The sequence below is a fragment of the Salmo salar genome, chromosome 13, assembly GCF_965601325.2.
Source record: "Salmo salar chromosome 13, fSalSal1, whole genome shotgun sequence".
In the NCBI taxonomy this organism is placed as follows: Eukaryota; Metazoa; Chordata; class Actinopteri; order Salmoniformes; family Salmonidae; genus Salmo; species Salmo salar.
In genome coordinates this window covers 11,361,463-11,374,028 of record NC_138303.1, presented here as the reverse complement: position 1 = coordinate 11,374,028, position 12,566 = coordinate 11,361,463, and the positions used below count along the sequence as shown (strand labels likewise).

At 41.5% G+C, this 12,566-nt stretch overlaps 1 pseudogene across 1 annotated transcript; it reads right to left on the bottom strand.

Moving 5' to 3' along the window:
• Positions 1–8,883: 8,883 nt before the first annotated feature.
• On the bottom strand, positions 8,884–12,291 carry LOC123726187 (aerolysin-like protein; annotated as a pseudogene). The gene is made up of 3 exons (XR_014379981.1): positions 11,906–12,291; positions 10,314–10,814; positions 8,884–9,961 (listed from the first exon to the last, which is right to left on the bottom strand). The product of XR_014379981.1 is annotated as an aerolysin-like protein (transcript).
• Positions 12,292–12,566: the final 275 nt, after the last annotated feature.

The window sequence follows — 12,566 nt, the reverse complement described above, 5'->3', positions numbered from 1 at the left end:
GATGTGTTTGATGGATGATTGATAGATGTTTGATGGATGATTGATGTGTTTGATGTATTTTTTCTGAGCTCCTCCTTTTGCTGACCTCCTTAATGACCTCCTTAATGACCTCCTTAATGACCTCCTGCCTTAATGACCTCCTGAAAAGATTCATAATCCTTCCCACATTTTGTTGTGTTACAGCCTGAATTCAAAATGGATTAAATATTAATTTGTTCACCCATCTACCGACAGTACCCCATAATAACAAAGTGAAAACATGTTTGTAGACATTTACAGCAAATATATTGAAAATGAAATACAGAAATATCTAATTTGCTTAATTAAGTCAATTCTTTGTAGAGGCTCCTTTGGTGGTGATTACAGCTGTGAGTCTTTCTGGGTAAGTCTCTAAGAGCTTAGCACACCTGGATTGTACAATATCTGCCCATTATTTTTTTAACATTCTTCAAGCTCTGTTAAGTTGATTGTTGATCACTGCTAGACATCGATTTTCAAGTCTTGCCATTGATTTTCAAGCTGTGACATTCAATGACGTCATGGTAAGCAACTCCAGTGTAGATCTGGCCTTGTGTTTTAGGTTATTGTCCTGAAGAAAGGTGAATTCATCTCCCAGTGTCTGTTGGAAAGCAGACTGAACCAGGTTTTACTCTAGGATTTTGCCTGTGCTTATAGCTGTATTAAGTTTATGTTTTATCCTAAAAAACTCCCTAGTCCTTGCCGATGACAAGCATACACATAACATGATGCAACCACCACTATGATTGAAAATATGAAGAGGGATACTCAGTGATGTGTTGTGTTGGATTTGACCCAAACATAACACTTTACATTCAGGACAAAACGTTCATTTCTTTGCCACATTTTTTGCAGTATCACTTTAATGCCTTGTTGCAAACATAATGTATGTTTTGGTATATTTGTATTCTGTACAGGCTTCCTTCATTTCACTCTGTCATTTATTTTGGTATTGTGGAGTAACTACAATGTTGTTGATCCATCCTCAGTTTTCTCATATCACAACCATTAAACTCTGTAACTGTTATAAAGTCACCACTGGCCTCATGGTGAAATCCCTGAGCAGTTTCCTTGCTCTCTGGAAACTGAGTTAGGAAGGACGCCTGTATCTTTGTAGTGACTGTGTGTATTGATATACCATCCAAAGCATAAATAATAACTTCACCATGCTCAAAGGGATATTCAGCTTCTGCTTTATTTTGAATTTTTTACACATCTACCGATCAGTGTCCTTCTTTTTTTTTTTTTTTTTTTTTTTTTTAGTCATTTAGCAGACGCTCTTATCCAGAGCGACTTACAGTAGTGAAGGCATACATTTCATACGTTTTCATACATTTTTTTTTTTAACGTACTGGTCCCCCGTGGGAATCGAACCCACAACCCTGGCGTTGCAAACACCATGCTCTACCAACTGAGCCACACGGGACCCTAATGCTTTGAGAAGCATTAGAAAACCTCCCTGGTCACTATGGTTGAATCTGTGCTTGAAATTCACTACTTCCCAAATACAGGTGTGCCAGGCTTTTGGCGACATACCCAAGAAGACTCGAGGCTGTAATCACTTCCAAAGGTGCTTCAACAAAGTACTGAGTAAAGGGTCTGTAAATGTGATGTTTAATTTTTCAATTTTTAATACATTCGGGTTAGGGTTAAATTTCTAAAAAACTGTTTTTGCTTCATCATTATAGGTATTGTGTGTAGATTGATGAGGGGGGGAAAAACAATTTAATCATTTTAGAATAAGGCTGTAACGTAACAAAACGTGGTTAAAAGTGAAGGGGTCTGAATACTTTATGAATGCACTGTATATAGTGTATGTACAATACTGCTAAGACTATCAGGTGCCTCACGGAGAATGTCATCTATCGGTGTGTTGTTGTTGTTAGGACTCAGACACGAAGGACACAGCACACCAAGAATTGGTCTAGGAGTCATATTTGGGATATTGTTTCAGTCTCTCATGCTTTTTTCTCACTCACAGTGTTCTCAGTGTTCTCAGAGTTATCAGTGTTCTTAGAGTTCTCAGAGTTTTGAGAGCTCTCAGTGTTCACACTGTTGTCAGTGTTGTCAATGTTCTCAGTCTTGTCAATGTTCTAAGTGTTGTCATTCTCAGTGTTCTCAGAGTTTTCAGTGTTCTCAAAGTTCTCAGGACTGACAGTGCATTTGTCACTACAACTTATATACTGGCAATTTCAGGCCTACATGGAAATTACTGTTTATACTTCAATCTACATGGGGCAACAATTTCAAACTGGTTGCATCACCACTTGGTTTGGAAACTGCTCGGCATCCGACCACAAGGGAGCTACAGAGGGTAGTGCGTATGGACCAGTACATCTCTGAGGCCGAGATTCCTGCCATCCAGGACCAAAATACTAGGCTGTGTCAAAGGAAGGCCCAAAAAATTGTCAAAGGCACCAGCCACCCAAAACATAGACTGTTCTCTCTGCTACCACATGGAACTCTGTACAGAAGCGTGAAGTCTGGGAACAAAAGGTTACTTAACAGCTTTTAACCCCAAGCCATAAGACTGCTGAACAATTTATACAATGGCTAGAAGGAATATTTGCACTGTCACCCTTACTTTATTTGTATTTATTCTTATTTTTTACACTGACTCTCTAGTACAGGCTAGATGTACACTCAGTGGACTCTAAACACACACTCACACGTACTACTGTAGACACACACACACACACACACACACACACACACACACACACACACACACACACACACACACACATTACTTCACACTCTTCACATACACTGCTGGTACTCGCTGTTATCTATGCATAGTCACTTTACCCCTACCTACCTCCAGTTAACTGACAATTAAAAAAAAAAAAAATTATATGGACTTCAGGTGTCCCTGGTGTTGAATTTCCATACATGCATGCATACATATACACATATATACATACACATACCTATATAGACATACATACTTTTTCAAGAATATAGCTTTATTATTATTCCCCGCAAACCCTACCATCGATCCCCCAATTGGAGTAAACTAATAAACACTTCGGCTTTTACCTTCAATTTATTCATCTTATACACATTTTACAGACACAGTCTATTTTACAATAGTTATTTTTTGTTTGTTTTTAGTCCTTCCTCTATTTCTGATGTCCACATGTCCACACTGATGTAAACATGTCGACATGTTTACTGTTGCCTTGTTTTCACATGGTTGACTTTGGCCTCCTATTGTTCTGTTGTTCTGTTGAATTCAAAAGTATTATGTTAGTACAATGTTTAACCTCTCTTGGGTAGGGGGCAGTATTTTCACATCCGGATGAAAAGCATGCCCAAAGTAAACTGCATGTTACTCAGGCCCAGAAGCTAGATATGGATAGACAACACTCTAAAGTTTCTAAAACTGTTAAAATTATGTCTGTGAGTATAACAGAACTGATTTGGCAGGTGAAACCCCGAGGACAAACCATCCCCACCAAAAAATTCAGCCTACCACTCTTTTCAAGGCAAACTCCTCCCAGATTGCAGTTCCTATGGCTTCCACTAGATGCCAACAGTCATTAGAAAGAGTTTCATGATGGTTTTTGGAAAAATGAGTCAGAAATTGTAGTTTTTCTAGGTGGCTCCCATTTTGGCTGTAGTGTTTCCAAGCGCTTGGAAGAGAGCGTGTTCTTTGGTATTTTTCTCTGGTAAAGACAATAACGATTCTCCATCTTAAATTGTATCATTTATTTACGTATTAGGGTACCTAAGGTTTGATTATAAACGCTGTTTGACCTGTTTGGAAAAGTTTATTAGTAACGTTTGGGATTCATTTTGTATGCATTTTGATGGAGGGAAACTGGGTGGATTATTGACTGAAGCGCATCAGCTAAATTTAGTTTTTATGGATATAAAGAAGGACATTATCGAACAAAAGGACCATTTGTGATGTATCTGGGACCTTTTGGAGTGCCAACAGAAGAAGATCATCAAAGGTAAGGCATTTATTATATCGCTATTTCTGACTTTCGTGGCGCACTTGCCTGGTTGAAATATGTTTTTCATGCTTTTGTATGCGGGGCGCTGTCCTCAGATAATCGCATGGTGTGCTTTCGCCGTAAACCTTTTTGAAATCTGACACAGCGGCTGGATTAACAAGATGTTAAGGTTTATTTTGATGTATTACACTTGTGATTTTATGAAAGTTAAATATGAATAATTCTGTAGTTTGAATTTCGCGCTCTGCAATTTCACCGGATGTCGCTACCGTCCCACCTGCCCATAAGAAGTTAATGTGAGGTGAGTAGACAGTTGAGTGTAGTGCTTTACATCATCTCTCTTCATCTTAAATACACTGATTAACACATTTAGCATTGGGTACTGAAATGTCAGTTTCCAATAACTGAACTGAAAGGAAAGGTGAACTGAGACAGGAAGTTCTTCATGCCAGCAATTTTGCTCCGTTAATTAAAGCTGCAGTAGGTAAGTCTGGAGAAAGCTGGCGAAAGTTGGCGATTTTCAAAGTAGGTGACTGGTACCTTCTCGACAAAAAACAGGCTTTGTTCAGTCACTTCACTAACATTATTGTCCTTAATATAAATTGAATGCATAAACAGGCATGTTACCAACAAATGAACATTCTTCTGGCTCCAACTTCTGCTCCTCTGTGTGCAGCGATAGACCCTGCCACAGCTGAGCAGGAGGGGAGGGTCTCAACTCTCTCACACATTCTCGTTTGCTTTCTGTGCCTTCTGCCTGCAGACAAAACTGCTATTAAATCCCAAATAATGAAGTTGATATAATTCATCACGTAAACGTATATATTTAAATCTAATTATTTGTGCACATTAGGTACATCCCTAGTAGGGACACGATTGGCTGGAATGATTTTTCAGAGAGTGATTGCAGAGCGAGAGGCAGTCAAAGAAGCTGGATCTTCTCTCAGAACATTTTACATACTGATAGCTGACAATGTGTGATGACAACTTCACCAAATTGTTAAAATAAATCTTACCTAATGCAGCTTTGACATGAAAGCTTATTTAAATCTATATCTTTGAAACTGCCCTGCTGATCCTGTGTAATATTGTCGCTTATTGGACCCTATGATCACTCGGCTACACAGCTGATGCCTGCTGGACTGTTCATTAACACGGTACTTCATTTTGTTTATCAGTCGGCCCCACCCTCGAACTCATTCATCGCCATTTAACCGTTGTTGTTGTCTTAGCTGTTTACCCGTGGTTGTCTTACCCCTTGTTGTCTTAGCTCTCACCTAGCTTAACTGGTGCCTCCAGAGATCCAACTTCTCTCATCGTCACTCAATGCCTAGGTTTACGTCCACTGTACTCGCACCCTACCATACCCTTGTCTGTACATTATGCCCTGAATCTATCCTACCACGCCCAGAAATCTGCTCCTTTTATTCTCTGTTCCCAACGCACTAGACGACCAGTTCTTATATAGCCTTTAGCCGGACCCTCATCCTACTCCTCCTCTGTCCCTCTGGTGATGTAGAGGTTAATCCAGGCCCTGTGTGGCCCCAGGCTCTCTCATTTGTTGACTTCTGTAACCGTAAAAGCCTTGGGTTCATGCATGTTAACATCAGAAGCCTCGTCCCTTGCTTTTTTCACTGCTTTAGCACACTCTGCCAACCCTGATGTCCTAGCCATGTCTGTATCCTGGCTTAGGAAGGCAATCAAATATTCTGAAATTTCCATCCCGAACTACAACATTTTCCGTCAAGATAGAACTGCTAAAGGGGGCGGAGTTTAAATCTACTGCAGAGATAGCCTGCAGAGTTCTGTCATACTATCCAGGTCTACGCCCAAACAGTTTGAGCTTCTACTTTTAAAAATCCATCTCTCCAGATATAAGTCACTCAATCTTGACGCTGGTTATAGACCCCCCTCAGCTTCCAGCTGTGTCCTGGACACCATATGTGAATTGATTGCCCCCCATTTATCTTCCGGGTTCGTACTGTTAGGTGACCTAAACTGGATATGCTTAACACCCCGGCCATCCTACAATCTAAGCGAGATGCCCTCAATCTCACACAAATTATCAAGGAACCTACCAGGTACAACCCGGAATCCGTTAACATGGGCACCCTCATAGATATCATCCTGACCAACTTGCCCTCTAAATACACCTCTGCTGTTTTCAACCAGGATCTCAGCGATCACTGCCTCATTGCCTGCGTCCGTTATGGGTCCACTGTCAAACGACCACCTCTCATCACTGTCAAACGCTCCCGAAAACACTTCTGCGAGCAGGCTTTTCTATTATCGACCTGGCCCGGGTATCCTGGAAGGATATTGACCTCATCCCGTCAGTAGAGGATGCCTGGTAGTTCTTTAAAAGTGCTTTCCTCACCATCTTAAATAAGCATGCCCCTTTCAAAAAATGTAGAACTAAGAACAGATATAGCCCTTGTTTCGCTCAAGACTTGACTGCCCTTGACCAGCACAAAAACATCCTGTGGCATACTGCACTGGTATTGAATAGTTCTCCCGACATGCAACTTTTCAGGGAAGTCAGGAACCAATATACACAGTCATTTAGGAAAGCAAAGGCTAGCTTTTTCAAACAGAAATTAGCATCCTGCAGCTCTAATTCCAAAAAGTTTTGGAACACTGTAAAGTCTATGGAGAATAAGAGCACCTCCACAAACTGCCCACTGCAATGAGGCTAGGAAACACTGTCACCGCCGATAAATTTACGATAATCGAGAATTTAAATAAGCATTTCTCTACGGCTGTCCATGCTTTCCACCTGGCTACCCCAACCTCGGCAAACAGCTCTGCACCCCCCGCAGAACTTCCCCAAGACCCCCACACCCCCCCACCCTACACTTCTATTTCACCCAAATCCAGACAGCTGATTTTCTGAAAGAGCAGCAAAATCTGGATCCTTACAAATCAGCTGGGCTAGACAATCTGGACCCTCTCTTCCTAAAATTATCCGCCACAATTGTTGCAACCACTATTACTAGCCTGTTCAACCTCTCATATCGTCTGAGATCCCCAAAGATTGGAAAGCTGCCGCGGTCATCCCCATCTTCAAAGGGGGTGACACTCTAGACCCAAACTGTTACAGACCTATATCTATCCTGCCCAGCCTTTCTAAGGTCTTCGAAAGCCAAGTTAACAAACAGATCACTGACCATTTCGAATCCCACTGTACCTTCATCGCTATGCTATCTGGTTTCCGAGCTGGTCATGGGTGCACCTCAGCCACGCTCAAGGTCCTAAATGAATTCATAACCGCCATCGATTAGAGACAAAACTGTGCAGACATATTCATCGACCTGGCCAAGGCTTACGACACTGTCAATCACCTCATTCGTATCGGCAGACTCAACAGCCTTGGTTTCTCAAATGACTGCCTCGCCTAGTTCACCAACTACTTCTCAGACAGAGTTCAGTGTGTAAAATCGGAGAGCGTGTTGTCCGGACCTCTGGCAATCTCTATGGGGGTGCCACAGGGTTCAATTCTCGGGCCGAATCTCTGTATACATCAGTGATATAGCTCTTGCTGCTGGTGATTCTCTGATCCACCTCTATGCAGATGACACCATTCTGTATACTTCTGGCCTTCTTGGACACTGTTAACTAACCTCCAGACGAGCTTCAATGCCATACAACTCTCATTCCGTGGCCTCCAACTGCTCTTAAATGCAAGTAAAACTAAATGCATGCTCTTCAACCGATCGCTGCCCTCAAATACCTAGGTGTCTGGTTAGATTGTAAACTTTCCTTCCAGACTCACATTAAACATCTCCAAACCAAAATGAAAGGTAGAATCAGCTTCCTATATCGCAACAAAGCCTCCTTCACTCATGCTGCCAAACATACCCTCATAAAACTGACTGTCCTACCAATCCTTGACTTCGGTGATGTCATTTACAAAATAGCATCCGACACTACTCAGCAAATTGGATGTAGTCTATCACAGTGTCATCCTTTTTGTCACCAAAGCCCCTTATACTACCCACCACTGCGACCTGTATGCACTCGTTGGCTGGCCCTCGCTACATATTCGTCGCCAAACCCACTGGCTCCAGGTCATCTATAAGTCTTTGCTAGGTAAAGCCCCGCCTTATCTCAGCTCACTGGTCACCATAGCAACACCCACCCGTAGCACGTGCTCCAGCAGGTATATTTCACTGGTCATCCCCAAAGCCAACACCTCTTTTGGCCGCGTTTCCTTCCAGTTCTCTGCTGCCAATGACTGGAACGAATTGCAAAAATTACTGAAGCTGGAGACTTATATCTCCCTCACTAACTTTAAGCATCAGTTGTAAGAGCAGTTTACCGATCACCGTACCTGTACACAGCCCATCTTTAAATAGCACACCCAACTACCTCATCCCCATACTGTCATTTTTCTTGTTGCTCTTTTGCACCCCAGTATCTCTACTTGCAAATCATCATCTGCACATCTTTAACTCCAGCGTTTAATTTCCAAATTTTTGCCACTATGGCCTATTTATTGCCTTACCTCCCTAAACTTACTACGTTTGCACAAACTGTACATAGATTTTTCTATTGTGTTATTGACTGTACATGTGTTTATCCCATCCCATGTTGTTGTTTTTGTCACACTGCTTTGCTTTATCTTGGCCAGGTCGCAGTTGTAAATGAGGACACAAGGTTTCTACACGGTGTCAAAAGCGTTCCATAGGGTTGCTGGCTAATGTTGACTCCAATGCTTCCCACAGTTGTGTCAAGATGGCTCAATGTAGTTTGGATGGTGGACCATTCTTGACACACACAGGAAACTGTTGAGCATGAAAAACCCAGCAGTGTTGCAATTCTTGACACATACCGGTGCGCCTGGCACCTACTACCATACCCTTTTCAAAGGCACTTAATTTCATAAAGAATTTGTCAACTTCCATTGGATATACTATTCATTTAATGTACAAATATTGTAATTATCATTGCACTTAGTTCTCTTTCTAACATTGTTTATTATGTTTAACACATGCAGTCACTGAAACACACGCACATTCACGCTACACATCACATCTGTTAACAGAGTTGTATTGTGATTGCTAAATACTGCACAATTTAAACACTTGCACCAATCCCCCTAACCCAAAAGACATGTAAATATTGGACTATACATTGTGTAGAATACAAGCAGCATCTCAGTTGCATATCAATTACAACTAACAGCTTTTTTGGTGTAATTCTAGTCACTATGGGGCAGCAGGTAGCCTAGTGGTTAAGTTATCGTACCGTAACATTGTGTTTATGGTAAATGGGGGAACTAACCATTTAACAAAACATTTTGAAATTAATGTTGTTCAATAATTCAAACAAAGTGTTATAAACATGTCATCGGACACAAAAGGCACCAGATTGTAGGAAAGACCCACCTATTATTATACCCTCTGCTGAGACAGAAAGAAAAACTGGGTCAACTAGAATCACTCAAAGATCATAACAGAGAAGACACAAATAATCAGTAATGGTGTCACATTGTATCACTGTGCATACTATTCATGATGTCAAACACTTGTCTCATCTCTCCTTTATGGATACCCTCGCTGAAGTGTAAGTCACACCAGTGTAGATGCCATTGGATGGGAAGACCAGCTGACTGCCATTCATGCAGGTGACTTTCACTGTGGCCCTGTAGTCAAGGTCGATATTTCCTTTCCCCATTGTGATCTCAACATCCATGGTCTTCCCTGGCAGGATCTTCACTTTGATAGTGTCCGATTCTGTTATGGTCTTTTCTTCTGCAGGCTGGTGGATTGCTCCACTCCCACGGTCAAGCTGAACCCTGATGACACCTCTACCAGATCCGGGATCCCCGCTTTGACCGACACATTCAAGGTGGATTCTATCTTGTTGCTGACGGACCAGGAGGAAGTCTTGGTCAGGGTCTTGCTGTATGCAATGGACTTTTCTTGAACCAAGGAGGTGTCGTTGTGGTGAGACATGGATTTCACATATTCTGGGGTCACCTAAAATCAACACACAAAGATACAAGTTGTTCAAACAAAACAAAGACAATTTAAGAATTAATCAGTGAGGAACTGATAAATAGATTTTTATAAAGCCAACAATAATAACGGGTGTGTGTGCCATCTTGGCCTGGTGCATATGTGTAAAGGTTTAAAAATAAAAAAGGGTGTTTGGGCTATTTTACTGACCAAGGCCAATTAAACATAAGGCATGACTGTCCTAGAAATGAGATGCCTGATGAATATCGACCCCCATATTGGATTACATATTTTAAAGTAGACAGCCCCTTTAATGTTAGAGCATCAGTAGAGTTTTCCTGAGCAGTCTACACCCATCTATAGAAGAGCTCACCTGGGGTTTGAAGAGGGACAGGGTGGGATACTCCATGTCGGTCAGCACGGACGACTTGATGGTGTTGATGAAGAGGAAGCCCATGCAGTCAATGTCCGAGCCAGACCTGCCCTGCAGCCCCAGGCAGATTCCAGAACCCACATCGATGGTGTACTCAGTCTTCAGTCCCCAGCTGGTCATTTTTTTAAAAAACTGCCGGTTCTTACTCGTCGTGAACTTGATGGCACCCAGACGTGTGCCGGCGCCGTTACCCCACAGAGACAGCTTGGTAATGTGCTTGCCAAGGTACAACTCAAACTCATTGAAAGTGTTTGCGTCGCCAAAGGTCGCAACGCGCCCGTCAGTCAGCTCCGCCCGCACAGCTTTCACCTGCCAGCCTTCCACCGCCACGCCGATCTTCTTGAGGGTGGCACCGTTTTTCATGCCATGGAATTCAAATGAACTGCCTCCTCCACCACCGATCAAGTGCAGTGTGGTTGCCATGTGTGTGTGTCACGTAACCTGAAATACACATTTGTACAGATCCATTTAAGAAGCCTCCAACTCAAAGGAGCTCTGATTCAGACATTAAAAGCCATGGAGTTCCTCTCCTACTCTCAGCACCTCACCACTCTACCTCCTGCTGTTTCTTCCTGATTAACTTGGTGACTTGTGTAATGATGTATGTAAACATATTGTTGTGTTGGTGAGCAAGTCTCTATGCACTTCTAAAATTAATTCTGATGTTGCTATAACTTCGAAGAATCATGAATGTTACAGATTCCACTTCAGAATATGATGATGGTTATGATGCTGGAACTCCTATCCAAACAAAGTTGCCAAATATCTGAAAGAATAAAGATGGAATTTTATTAATATATAACAATATTCATTAACACAGGCTGCAGTATTCGCAGGTATGCATTAATATATTATGACACTGTCTAATATAGAACAGGGTCTCAACCTTTTAAAGCATCTGTCCAATTAAAACTAACCATCAGATTTAGTCAAGTAACTCCTAAAACGTGGCTGAATAATTCAAACTTGATTATTGAATGTAGATAAACTTGACCTCGATTTTAAATGGTTTCAGAATGGTTTAGTATTTTCTTTTACCTGCATGTGAAGATACTGTAGTATGCAAGCAATGCAAGCAATGCAACAGCTGCATCATTGGTAGTGTAGTCATAATTTGTATTGCCCGATTCTTGAACTATGTACTTTAAGACCCTAAATAGGAATATCTATGATCACAAGGTTGCGCCTGCTCTTCTCCAGATTGCCTGGTAGAAAGTGTAGACAAACACCCATAAACGCTTTAGACACTAGACATGTTAGAGCTGCAGTGCAGTTCACCTTTACCTGCAGTTTAATCATTTAGAATCTGTCATTTCAGTATGAAATATTAGTTGTGTTAATCAAATCAAGATGAAAATGAAAGCTTGGTATTAAGCACTAGACTCAGTCTACTATATAGGAACAACTAAACATCATACTGTCATAAACATCTGCATATCGGAGTCAAATTAATCCCAGTGATAGTATAAATACAACTTGAACACGCAACAATAAATATGAATAGCTAGAGAAACCTGTGTTTAGTCACTGACCTGAACACATTACACAGGATCAGCAGGGCAGGCCAACATCCACCATGTGAAAACACTTATGCAGGCCTTAGTTTCAAAGATGGATATAGATTCTCTAATTTAAGTAAGCTTCCATGTTAAAGATGCATTAGGTTAGACTTAACAATTTGGTGAAATTGTCATTACACACTGTCAGCTATCAGTATGTAAAATGTTCTGAGAGAAGATCCAGCTTCTATGACTACCCCTCGCTCTGCAATCACTCTGAAAAATCATTCCAGCCAATCATGTCTCTTCTAGGGATGCACCTGACTAATGTCCACAAATCATTTGATTTAAGTAGATACATATACGTGATGAACTATATCAACTTCATTGTTTGGGATTTATTAGCAGTTAGGCATCAAGGCAGAAGGCACAGAAAGCAAACAAATGTGTGAGAGTTGAGTCCCTCCCCTCCTGTTCAGCTGCGGCAGGGTCTATCGCTGCACACAGAGGAACAGAAGTTGGAGCCAGATAAGCATCCATTTGTTGATAACATGCCTGTTTATGCATTCACTTTACATTATGGATATTAAAGTTGGTAAAGTAACTGATCAAAGACAGTTTTTTTGCAGAGATGGCACCAGTCACCTACGTTAAAAATTGGCAACTTTCCAGCTAACTTCTTGCACTCTAAGTC